This window comes from Mandrillus leucophaeus, unplaced genomic scaffold, assembly GCF_000951045.1.
Source record: "Mandrillus leucophaeus isolate KB7577 unplaced genomic scaffold, Mleu.le_1.0 Scaffold693, whole genome shotgun sequence".
NCBI lineage: Eukaryota > Metazoa > Chordata > Mammalia > Primates > Cercopithecidae > Mandrillus > Mandrillus leucophaeus.
In genome coordinates this window covers 345,060-357,126 of record NW_012107508.1, presented here as the reverse complement: position 1 = coordinate 357,126, position 12,067 = coordinate 345,060, and the positions used below count along the sequence as shown (strand labels likewise).

General features: G+C 37.6%; 1 protein-coding gene across 1 annotated transcript in view; it reads right to left on the bottom strand.

Moving 5' to 3' along the window:
- Positions 1-12,067, bottom strand: part of RASA2 (RAS p21 protein activator 2) — a 133,057-nt gene that overhangs the window by 110,429 nt on the left and 10,561 nt on the right. The gene's annotated exons all lie outside the window — the stretch shown is intronic.

Genomic DNA, 12,067 nt, shown 5'->3' with positions numbered 1-12,067 from the left:
TTATACCTGGTCTGTGTATATTTCAGCTTGCAACTCCTTAGCCAGTTAATCTCCTAGGTTCTCCATAGCTCTGAGATCTGAGAGACAACCCTTGAAATTTAAAAAGCACAGAGAAACACTGATTTCTAATGTTTTCAGATGTTACTACTTATTGCCAGTTTAACCTGATGAACACTACAAGAACTGAATATACATGTAAGTACAAATACTCCAGTACATTTCTATCAAATAAGTTACCCATTAAGAAAACTATGAAAAGATACTTTATGAGTATCACTATCGCTCATGTTAGAGCCAACACTTAACTGAGCACAAAATGCCAGGCAGCATACCAAGTCATTTAACCTTTTCACAACCACACTATATGATTAGCAAAACTACTATTCCTAATTTGTAGACAAGGAAGCTGAGACTCAGAGAGGTTAAGTGATTACTAGAAAAGTAGCAGAAAACCACGCTTTAAACATGCTGCCTTAGCCTTTATCATTCAATCAGTTTTCACACACTTAAAAAATATTTTGTATATAATAAATAAATCTTACAAAAGACAAAAACACTCCCATTGATTTATCTTTAACCGTTCTGAATGGAGAAAGGAAGAGAAGAACTGCCTTTAGCACACATGACTTTCCAAAGAGTCTCAAATTTACCCGCTTCAGAGTACATCATATTGCTGCAGGCGTATGAAGAAACAAAAATAAAAAAAGGAGGGGGGAGTGTCAAGAACTACTGAAAAGATAAAAGTTATGTAGCTGTTATTTCCCTCCTTAGTGGCTCCTTAATTGACATCTTGAAAACACCACTGGAGAGTTACACATTTGTGATACTAATTAGACATAGAATGAGAAATTGTACCAATAGGCATATGGTGACTGCTGGAATATCTACCAGTAAGTAGAGTTTTCCAGTGCATAAATTAACATGGTGAGATAACTAAGTTGTCAAGCAATTTTCCTCACTCCTGGCAAATGACTTGTATCTGTAAAATAATCCAAGATTCTATAATCCCACTCAATTGGTAATCTTTAAAAAATCAACACATTGGCCGGGCGTGGTGGCTCATGCCTGTAATGCCAGTACTTTGGGAGGCTGAGGTGGGTGGATCACGAGGTCAGGAGATCGAGACCATCCTGGCTAACACGCCTCTACTACCGGGCATGGTGGTGCACGCCTGTAGTCCCAGCTACTCCGAAGGCTGAGGTAGGAGAATTGTTGAACCTGGGAGGCAGAGGTTGTAGTGAACTGAGATTGCACCACTGCACTCCAGCCTGGTGACAGAGCGAGATTCTGTCTCAAAAAAAAAAAAAAAAAAAAAAAAAAAAATCAACACATTAAATAACTCCTACCAGAAATCTGCTTCTGCCTAAGAACAAGGCACTATGATAAAAATGAGGTAGTACCAATGAGCAAACACTTGAGTGGGCACAGGACTCTAGGAATATAACACAGTTTGGGTGGCTAGCCTAGACTCAGTGAAGCAAAGAACTGTTTTTGTGTGCGTGTGTGTGGCTATAAAACCTGAACTATATATAAGTACAATTCCACATAAACAAGACAATCCTATATAATGGTAATATATCATAAGGATTTTTGTGGGTATAAAACCTGAACTATATGTAAGTACAATTACACATAAATAAGCCCATGGCTAGTGACAAGACAAGTCAAAGTAAAGGCATAAATACTATTGCAACTCCTCAGTGGTAAAGTCTGCAGAACATAATCAGGGTCTAGTTGCTGCATAGAAGTCATGTGCACAATAACTATCATACAGTTATCTACATTGCTATCATATTAATCACTTCTGACTGAAGCTTAGTCTAGAATAAGAAGTTAGGAAACTACTATACACGAAAAGGCAAGTTTCACAAGGTATTGCCAGGAAGTGTCTATGGGTTATATAGATACGTCACCAAGTTGCGGGCAGGATCTTCCTGTGGTTTGCTTTGCCCACTTCCGGTTTCAGTTTTGAATGTGTGCTGGTCTCCAAGCTCCCTACAGCCCCCTTTCTCAAGTGGCAAACCAAACTCTGAAGTATATATGGTAGGAATCTCTTCTGGGCTAAGCCAATGGTACCTATAGCTACATGAAGCTAAGCAAGACTACTAAGGTGACCAAGAGAGCCTGGTATGGCAAATGAAAGGAAGGCACAAAGCCAGGGCTGGCAGAACTCAGGGCTACATGGACAGGCTATATATGGGATACGGCTGTTACTTCTGGTAACAGCATCCAGGGAGCCAAAATAGGACTCATATTGATCTTGCCTAGCTCCCCCAAAAAAAGACACCCAGACACATAAAGAAGTCACACCCATGAGCATACAAAGGTGTGTATGTGTATATATGTGTGCACACATATTCAAGAACCACTCAAAAGTACATACAAACCCACACAAGCAGTTAGGCAGCTAAAATAATTATATTCATGAACCCCCAAAACAGGCCAGAAGATAAATTCTTATAGCAATCAAACATCATAATTTTATTGCATATCCATTACATTAGACCATAGCCAATTTAGGAGTAATTATCAACTTCCTGACAATATAAATGTACTCATCAATTCCTTCCAATATATCATCTGACAGGCAGCTTTGTAGAGAAAGGGATGTGGGCTTTGGTAACATAAAGACTTTCTGAAAACTTGGCTCTGTTGCCTTACAGTCCTGAGCAAGTAACCTCTGTCTGTTGCTTCCTCTCTAAAATAGGAATAACAATCTTCTTCATTAAATTGGATTACATGAAATATTTTGCAAAGTATCCTAACACAGTATCTGGAAACCAGTAAATACTCAATAAACATTAGTTCACCCTATCTACCAAGAATATTTTATATAAAACTGTAAAATTCAAAACTAAAATTCTGTACCGCTCACACAAATGTCATATTTTAAAGGATCAAAATTTTTCAGACCCCTTTTACCACATTTCTCTGAAACAATGTATTAAATATTTTAAAAGTTTTTCTAACATAAACAATTAGTCAAACAGGCAAAGTTCGTAAGAATTTGCTGTATTATTCTTACTTTTTTTTTTTTCTTTGAGACAGGGTCTCACTTTGTCACCCAGGCTGGAGTGCAGTGGTGCGACCTCTGCTCACTGCAGCCTCAACCTCCTGGGTCCAAGTGATTCTCTGGCCTCAGCATTCCAACTATTAATAGCTAGGGCTAAAGACACAGACCACTATGCCACTATGCCTGGCTTTTTTTTTTTTTTTTTTTGTAGAAACGGGGTTTTGCCATGTTGCCCAGCCTGGTCTCAAACTCCTGAGCTCAAGCCATCCATCGCCACCCCCACCCCTACCTAATCCTACGATTTGTAATTTTGAAATTATATCAAAAGTTACCAAAAAAAACTTAACAGAAAAGTTGACTTTATTTCTTCTATGGGCACTCAAAATGTTACAAAACCTAACATTTGATTACTCTAGTTTTTGCAGATAGAATAGTCTTCCAAAGTAGAGCAAGAGAGACTGGCACAGCTTAAGATTAACACTGTATCAAGTTCGTTTATATAAATAGTTACTTTTGATAATATAATATATAAATATACTCCCTATAGGAAATTAAACCATTACAGGTAAAGCTAACTCCCTTTATCCACCATTGAGGCAACCACTGTTATCTGTACAACTGTGTTCAGACCTCTTTTTATGTATTCATCCATCTACATGCAGAAAAGTAAAATGTTTCGAGATTTAAAAAAATACATAGGATACTACACATATTACTCTAACAACTTGCTACTTTTACCCAACAAGCCATCCTGGAGTTATTTCCTTTCATAACATAGACACACCTCATTCTTTTTAGTTGCTATAGAATATGTGTATGAACATATTATCCATTTTCCTACCGATGTACATTTAAGTCGTCTCCAACTATTCTGTTTTACCAACAAGGCAAAATCAAACAACTTCGTATATGCCTCTTCTATAAATGTACAACTGTTGATGTAGGGCAAATAGGCAGAAGTAAAAATGCATGGAGTATAGACATTTAAATTTTTAATAGATATAGCCAAAATGCTCTCCAACATTGCTTTATCAATTTAAACTCACAGCAACAATGAGGAAAATACTTATTTCCCTAAACCCTCACCAAAGACTGAGATAAACTTTCCTTTTTTGTAAATTGATGATGTTTTAAAATTTTATTTCCCTGATTAATTTTTACTTTACCAATATTTTCACATTTACTGGACATTTGTATTTCCTTTCCTGTGAAATGCCTATTCATATCCTTTATTTTTCTAATGGCCTCTTGTTTTTAAGTCTGTATGAATTATTTATATAATCTAGACATAATAGAGAGGCATAATAGCATAGTAGGTTAAGAGTTAACAGGATGGACTCTAGAGCCTATCTGCCCAGTCTGATTGATAGCTCCACCATTCACCAGCCATCTAACCTTCGTCAATTTACTTAGCTTAGCTATTGTGTATCTGTTTCCTCATAATGTGTAAAATGGGGATAATAATGGTATTTTGAGAGTTACTGTAAGGATTAAATTAGTTAATACGCATAAAGTGCTTTAAAACAGTGCCCGGCAAAGAATTAAGTGTTATACACATTTCGTTTGTCTGAAAGATACACTGCAAATATTTTCTACCAATCTATTGTCTTTTAACTTTTGTTTATAAGTCTTTGCTTACCGTTCCTCCAGCAGTTCTTTCTCAATTTCTCGACCATCAGACATTATACAAGTAGATGAAACTTACAACTGACTGCCCTCACTGGATCTCACTATCAACTTAAGAATAAATTCAGGCATCAGCCAAAGTACGTAGATTTTTAAAATCTTTGCACAGATTTTAAAATAATAGCTAACTTCCTTACAGTGTAAAGCATTTTCTCACAAATCAACAAGACAATAAATTATCAGAAATAAAGGACAAAATAGACAAGTTCATGTAACACATCAAAAAAATGGGAAAAAAAAATTGGCTCTTAAAAATATGAAGAGATCCTGTAACTTAATTTCAAGCCTTAGAAAAATTTAAAATTTAAAATTTAAAAACTAGGGCCGGGCGCAGTGGCTCACAGCTGTAATCCCAGCACTTTGGGAGGCTGAGGCGGGCAGATCACGAGATCAGGAAATCGAGACCATCCTGGCCAACATGGTAAAACCCAGTCTCTACCAAAAATACAAAAATTAGCTGGGCATGGTGGCACGTGCCTGTAATCCCAGCTACTCGGGAGGCTGAGGCAGGAGAATCACTGGAACCCAGGAGGCGGAGCTTGCAGTGAGCTGAGATCGCGCCATTACACTCCAGCCTAGAGACAGAGTGATCCTCATTCTCATTTAAAAGTGCAAATTAAAACTACAAATTAAACGTTTCTTTTTATTTCACAGACCAGTAAAGATCAAGAAGTTTTAAAATACACCCTATGTATAAAGAAATAGGCATTCATACATTGCTGGTGAGAGCTTAAATTGCTATAGTTTAGCATTGTCTTTCCAAAATAAAAATGCACATATCCTTCAATTCATCAATTTAATATCCAGAAATGTATCCTACAGACAGACACTCATATTAAAAATGACAGGCTTACAAGGTTATTCTTTGTAGTAATGTTTGTAATAGCAATGACTGTTAACAAACTAAGTGTCAACTAATAGGGGACTGGCTAAACAAACTGTGGTACAGTCAAATGATGAAATATTATGCAGTTGTTTAAAAAATAAGCAGCTCTCTCTTTATGTGAAAGTGAAAAATCTTCAAGCTTTGTTGTTAAGTGTAAAAAAGCAACATACAGAAAAATGCATATATTTTGCTACAATTTGTATGTTGGTGGAAGGAATATATTAGTGCACATAAATCTATGTTTGTAAATGCTTAATTTCTGGAAGAACACACAACAAAAAGGATATAACAAATTGGTAATGCTTGCTTCTGGGGAAGGAATGGCTAGAAGATAATGAAAGGAAGGAACACTTTTCAATGTATATACTGTTTTGTACCTCTTGAATTTTGTACCAAGTGTTCGTGTTATCTAATCAAATAGAATACATCAAATATATATGCAAACAAACTAAAACCTCACTGTAACTACACCAAACTTTCCACTGGTACCTTTTAAATGATAGCACAGCAGGTTGCTATCACTTAGGAAGGGTTTGTGGCTAATCTATTTGTGACAAAAACAGAAATTCACCATCCTAGCTGCCCAACATCACCCCCTATGGAACTTTTGAAACCCAGAAATTCTGACTTAGTAGCTCTTGGGTAGAGTCTAGGCATCATAATTTTTTAGTTCACAGGTGATGGTGACAGACAGTCAGAACTGAAAACAGCTGAGGTACACCATGGCACAAGTAAGTAAACATCCAGGTTCAATCTCCACCTAGGTCATAACCATAGTTTCATCACTAATCCTAACCACTTCACAAAGTTCTTAAGAAGGAACAGTTGAGAGTGTGTAGATGGCACATTGAAAATCTTATTACCAACTCTCAATATATAAAGAGATAAGTAGTATAATCTCTGCGTATTAAATGTACTACATTTGTAACATCCATAGTAATAAGTTAATCTCATATAACATTCTAGAAGGAACTTTGATAATAGTGGACTAGTGCTGAACAGGCCATCAACTGTGTGATACTTGCTATCTCTGTTAGATTCTTCATTTGTAAAACGAAGGGCAAGAACCTTTATTTTCTCTACCTTCATGTTCTCTATCTTCCAACTTTAAATTTCTGTAATTGTCTAAGAATACAGATGTCTACAAATAGCTATTGCTTAGTATAGACTTTAGGATAAAATAGGATCTTTCATCCGATTCACAGCTTAGGCCCATTTCAGTCCAGTGGGTTAGTATCTCTTAACAGACCCTCAAATATGTATTATGTACTGCTGAATTAATTAATGGTTATGGAAAAAAAATTTAGAATTCAAACACTCTTATCTAATAAAAAATATTTTAAAAATAGGGAATCATGCAAAACAAGTGTACTAAATACATTTAAACACTAAAATAAAGCATCTGATACACTGTCTTGAAGCAAATGGTTCAAGTTAAAAGGCAATAATCAAAATGGTAGAAGGGATGTTAAAGACCACATCCAAACCTCTCATTTTACAAGTAAGGAAATATGGGCTCAGCAAGGTTAAAGAATTTGCCCAAAGTCATTGTCATTAATGACAGAAAAACAAAGTTATCATTTATAGTTCTCTGTATGTGTACCGACATAACCTTTTAATGTTTATCACTTTAGATAGGGATTTTTGATGACTAAAATTACCTACAAAGCTAAAGAGATGCCATAAAAATGTCTTAATACACACTGGGATGTGTGTATTAACACACTGGGATGATTTTTAAAAAGCTTAACTTACATGAACATAGACTACACAACAAAATTTTGTTCGCAGTTCTCAAAAGAGAATAGAACTTTATTAGTAGCAAAAACATGTAATCTGATATTATTGTCAAATAATTTCATAAAGCACATTAACAAGGAAATAGGATTAGCAGCAAAGATTAAAGGATAAAATGATGGTTTTATTCTGGCTATATTAGTCACTTAAGGGTCTATTCAAAGAGTTCTAAGTTTAAAAAAAAAACAACTCTATGAACTCATTGAGGTTTACCTCCCATCTTCCGCAGAGCAAATGATTAGCAGACTGCTCTGTGAACTTTTACAAAGAACCCTTTTCTCCCCAGTTTCTACCCATCTGAAAGATGGATTCTTCCTCCATCCTAAATAACTCATCATCTCATTTCAAATATCTGATAAAAACGAACTCTTAGCATGAATACACCCTTTTTAATCTCTTCCACTCAACTCTACTGGATAGTCAATAAAATGTTTTGATTTATACTTCACAGAATTAAATAGGTGGTTTTATTCAAACCTGTCATGTCAAATTAAAACAATGTGTAAAGTATGAATATGAGATTTTCTTTTCCAAGCTCCAGGACCAATTAGTAACAATATTCAAATGCCCTAATAATAAGTAATCAGAGCATTAAGAAAAATTTAATCTTTTTCCTAATGAGGCAAACTTTGGCATCAATTCAAACCTAAGCTTAGTGGGCACTGTGATTTTGAAAGGGATGAACTTCCTGATGCAGACTCATGCAGTTTTCTCTTAATACTAACACCTTCTAGATTTTTTAGGTATATAATTTATAAAACACTTTCATATCTAGTAATTATCCACAGGATAACATTGTGAGGTAGGGCATTTTCTAAAGGCCTATTCTGTTCTAGGCACTGTGCTGACACTGGGATGATTTTTAAAAAATGAACAAGAATGAATTCTATCTTTAAAGAGTTCACAATCTAACAGGAGAAGTGAACAAACGATTTATATGAAACGTGCTATAATAAGGAAATGAACAAGGAATTGTGATTCCTTAGCAGCAGAAAGTCCTAATATCCTCTGGCCAGAGATGGCGCTGGAAGTGTCTCAGAAGGTTTTGGGAAGGAGATCACATAGAGAAGGCTTTTGAGGGATGAGTAGCAGCTTCCTGACATAAAGGTAGAGTGGAGTAAAGAAGAAAGACAATTCCAAGCAGAGGGAACAACATGTATACAACGGATAGTGGGAAAGCACTATTCCCATTTAAAAGATGCAGAAGGTAAGCTCCAAGGTAAATGAGCTGGCTAACTCCATATGAAGATTAATTAACAACGTTTAAAAAAGAATATAGGTCTTCAGATTTTAATCAGCTTTGTACACCTGGAAATGCCAGTACATGTTGGACAAGAACATCAGATAAAGATTAGTTTTTATCTCCTACTTTACTCCTTCCTAAGAGATGGTCTGTGTATGACCCAGATCCTGGGGAGTGAGAAAGAGCGGGCAGAGATGAGGAGGGGCAGAGCAGGGAGGGAGGCTTATTTAAACCTCATAGAAATCCTGTGAGAGAGGTGTATTTACTATCCTCATTTTATATACGAGAATATGGAGGCTCAAAGACGTTAACAAAAGTTGGAAATCAGGTGAATATTCAAACCAAGGTAACTAACTTCTTCACCAGGCCTCTAAGCTCAAACACTTAACCATATCCTATAGATCCTCCCTACTCGGTCAAATAACCCTAGGCTATTCTTGGTCTGAAGACATCAGAGAAACCAAGTGACTTTTGGAACACATGGTCCCACACATCTCACACTGTACCACACATCTGAAAATTCACACAAAATTTTCACATTTGGTTCTCTTATTGATCTGGTATTCCTTGAGTAGATAAGCCCACACATATGGTGGCACGGGTGCTTTCCACAACATTTTTACAATCTAATTTGACTGGATAAGAGGAAACTTAACAAGTGCTAATCAAAAAGGAGGTCACCAAATAACAGCATAAAGCCTGAAGATCCCTCTTTTCTGCTTGAGTGCAGTTTTTTTTTGAGGGGAGGAGGGAGCATGCGAATGTGTTTCAGGTGTGCTAGCATACCTGCTATTCGCTACACAGTTCAGACCAAAGAATGGAGTCGAGTACACCCCTAATTTCCTTTATCAACCTTAGGATATCAAACAACCAAACTCACCTCTTGAAAAAGTTTAAGGAAGCAGAAAATTCAGAGCTGTCATGGTTTCCTAGCGCAAACTACAGCAAATCCAGGGTTGCCAACAATATTTTGTCTTATAGATGGATCCCGAACTCCCTGGGTTCATTTGAGCACATATAAAACACCTGAAACACATTTGCATGCCCCCTTCTTCCCTCCTCCCCAGTCCCTCGGCAAAAAAAAAACAAAAAACAAAAAACTGCACACTTAAGCAAAAAAGGGGGATTGGGGCTTCCTCCTTTGTATACATTGAGGTTTCATGTTGTTATTTTGTGACCTCCACCTTTTTGGTTACTGCTTTTTGTTAAGTTTCCTCTTGTTCAATAGACAAATATCTGTCCAACTGACAGACATTTCACCTTGTGAAGTATAAGGGGAAATAATTGTGGGAATGAAATCCCTAAAGAAGGTTATGGACTATTATCTCTTGAGCGTTCAAGATACATAAACCAATCCATCCTCACTTTTCACTGGGGTGAGTTGCAGTTAAAAGGTCCTACGCAAGTGAAGAAATAAGAAAATTTCTTCAAGCTAATTTTCAGCCCCTACAGACTTCTAACTCTCCAGAAAAGAGGCTCTCAATCAGTAGTATAAGATCTGCCAACATATCTCCTAGTGGGTACTATCAGGCTTTCTTCCAAGGTTTCCCACTGTGGTGAAGAGAAAAGCTGACATGGTTACATCCTCCCCAAGCTGCTTAATATCTTGTCAGAACCACCACTGTCTCATTTCTGTGACCTTGGCACCTGCTAATGACTCTTCCAACCCCTCAGTCCCCACCCTACAAAACCCACATGTTAGTTTCAGGGAAACAGAAAACAGCATCTCTTCACAAGGTTCTGAATGTCAACCAACTGTGGATTACACCAGTCAAAAGGAGGACAAAGAAATGGGAAGGTAGCTTCTGTATGTAAGCACACAAATACATTTCTTTCTACAAAGCAGCAATTCCATAACCTGAGCTATAAGATAAGCAATTTAAAAAGCAAGAAGCTGACTAGGATAACAGATATAATACTGCAACTGCGGTTAAAGCAGTAATATCATTCCCAGCAGCTGGATGATCAATCTCTAAGCTAGGCTTGCTTTAACCATAGAAACAAAGTGGTTATTTGCTTTTCTTTTTTTTAATGTGTAGACCCAAGTTTCACTTACAAAACTGTTCTTAGTGGTCTTTGGCATGGGGCAGACAAAAGCACAGGACAACTAAGTCCTTCGGGAAACCCTAACCCTCAATTCCAAGACATGTGTATATGTAGTTCCATGGTACAACCTGCAGTTACATATCAGTGAGGCTCCAACAGACAATGCCTAGCATCAAGTGGCACTAAGAAAGTGGTAAAAGTCTGGAAAATCACGTAAAGGGAGAAACCTTGGCCCATTTACAGTTTTCCCAAATATTAAATTAGATATATGCAAAAGTTGAAAATAAAATTTTCCCCTCAAATATAAAGTTACAGAAAAAACAAAAAGAAATAAAATTTAATCTGAATTCTGAAAAGGTTTTATGCCCTAGAAAGTAACTTTAATTTTGGGAACTAGGATCTACCTCTCTGGGGTCACTTTCCAGGTTTTAATAACTGTAATCTCTTAAGGGCCCCAGGACTACCTCAGAGAATAAAAAGAAAAGAAAATTTAACATGTTTGCTTCCTAGGTTTCACAAAATCCCAAATACCTGAAAGGGGGAACAACCTGGAAAGAGAAAAAGTGGGAGAATGTGAGCTCAACTAATAGTATCGCTATTAGAGGAGAGGAAAACATTACATCCTGCCCAAGAAAGAATTGTTAGCCACTTTAATGCAAGTCAATTTTCTTCAAAGTGAAAAGTACGCCCTCATAATTGAGGGTTATTTACAAGAAACATGAAGCATGTTTCCAATCTGAGAATACTGCATGAAGAAAATAATGCTAATTTTCGACAAATGCAAAAATAAATTTTATTGATCTCTCTTACAAACAGAAAACAAAAAACGCTTCACCTAAATAAACTACTGTGAAAAAAAATGGCAACCTGACACCAAAGGGTCGTTTTTAACAATAAAATGTTCAAATGACAGAACTCAAATGATCTGTCCACACTAATGCTCGGACAACACTGAGCAAAATTTCTTAGTCAACTGGTAGGCTCGCTCACTAAAGTAGCAATTACACGCATGAGAAGGAAGGGAATTAAGCGGGCTGAGTGCGGGCTGGGTGATTGTGTTTTGAGACCTGCTCACAGGAAGCCACTACATCCTGCCTGAAGTCCCGCCTGTCACGCCGTCCCTCGATTCAAGTCCCCGCCGCAGCGAGGTGGGGCAAGTACAGGTGTCCTGCCGAGCTCCTCCCGGGGCGCTCACCCTCGAACAGCCCGCGCGGTAGCCACTCGGGCCCCAGGGCGGCCCGTTTCCAGCAGCTCAGGGCGCCTTTTTCAACCTCTCCCAGGCTCGCCGAGCCCAGGAAACAAGCAGCCCCCTCCCCTCGGGCCAGCCCCACTTCCCGGCCCGCCACCTCCTCCCGCCGCGCCTCCGCATAATTACTGCTCGGCTCCCACCGCGGGG